Genomic DNA, 1,510 nt, shown 5'->3' with positions numbered 1-1,510 from the left:
ATATATATATATATACATATTTATATATATATATATACATATATATATATATATATTATACATAGAATACTCGGCCAATTGCAATTTATTAATATTTATACAGCGTGTTGATTTACAATAATAGTAACTAAATAAATGTGTTGGAGTGCGTGTGCGTGTGTGTGCGTGTCTGAAAGAGAGTTGAAATTGAATTGTTTTACACCGGTATATTTTCCCTCTCTTTATTCTTATTTATTTATTTCTTATTATAATTTTATACCACACGGATCATAAGCATAAGCACATGGTATATAATAATAAGAAATATAATGTATATTGAAATGCATTGTTAAATTCTCTATTTATATATTATCAGTAAAAAAACTGACTGTGTCTGAAATATATGTCAGGTGATGCTGCTGCTGCTGCTGCTGCTGCTGCTGCTGCTGCTGCTGCTTCTGTTGCTGCAGGTAGTGAGGGTGGCAGTGGCGATGGTGGTGGTGATGGTGATGATGATGATGGTGGTGGTGATGATGATTGTGGTGGTGTGGTCGTGGTGCAAGTGGTAGTTGTAACCAATACTGACACGAAGGTGGTATTTATTGACCAATCGGGAACATAGCGTGGAATACTGAGACCTGTGCAGCTAGTTAACGTAGAATCTCAAATAAAGACATTTAGTCGGTTTCCTGTTATCATATTTCATTAATTCTATTAATAACAATTTTCCATTTATTTACACACGTATTGCGTGAATTATAAATCCCATGAAAAACATTTATAGTAGCGCCAGAAATCCCGAGAGTTGTCTTGGGTTATTATGGCATGTTAGATTTCACTGTTCAGACAACAGATGGCGCTGCAAAGTCATATTCGCTCCATGTTGTTGCGAGTATTTGACGGCTGATGTTTTTTTAGCATTTGTCACGATTACACAATAAAGTTCGTTATATCTTGCTGATATTTTTATCGCTATAAGAGAGTTAATGATTTATATGTAAGCTTATCGGTTAATTTATAACTAGGTAGAAGGGAAACATAGTTTCATGACATTCATTGACGAAATCACTCTGATAATATATCTTTCGTTCTGTTCATTTACGCTTGGGCGCGCGTGCGTGCTGGCATGCGTGCGGGAGTGTGGGCTTGCGTGCGTGCGTGCGTGCGTGCGTGCCTGCGTGCGTGCTTGCCAGTCTGCCTTTCTGTCTTTATGTTTGACAATTAGTTCAATTAGTTGGTTCATTCGCTTGTCACACAGTCCGCTCTCACCACGCCCGTGTCTCTGTGTTTGTACCGATGCCTGCATGCCGTCAGTTCGTGATGCAAATAGTTGCGCATATCTCCTGGAGATGGCAGCACTAAATAAAAACAGCCATGGAAACGTGTAAAATTGTGTGTGTGTGTGTGTGTGTGTGTGTGTGTGTGTGTGTGTGTGTGTGTGTGTGTGTGTGTGTGTGTGTGGTGGTGTGTGTGTGTGTGTGTGTGTGTGTGTGTGTGTGTGTGTGTGTGTGTGTGTGTGTGTGTGTGTGTG

This window comes from Priapulus caudatus, unplaced genomic scaffold (genome assembly GCF_000485595.1).
Source record: "Priapulus caudatus unplaced genomic scaffold, Priapulus_caudatus-5.0.1 Scaffold669, whole genome shotgun sequence".
NCBI classification, from domain to species: Eukaryota; Metazoa; Priapulida; class Priapulimorpha; order Priapulimorphida; family Priapulidae; genus Priapulus; species Priapulus caudatus.
The sequence above is the reverse complement of the archived record's forward strand: the minus strand, read 5'-3'. Positions refer to the sequence as shown.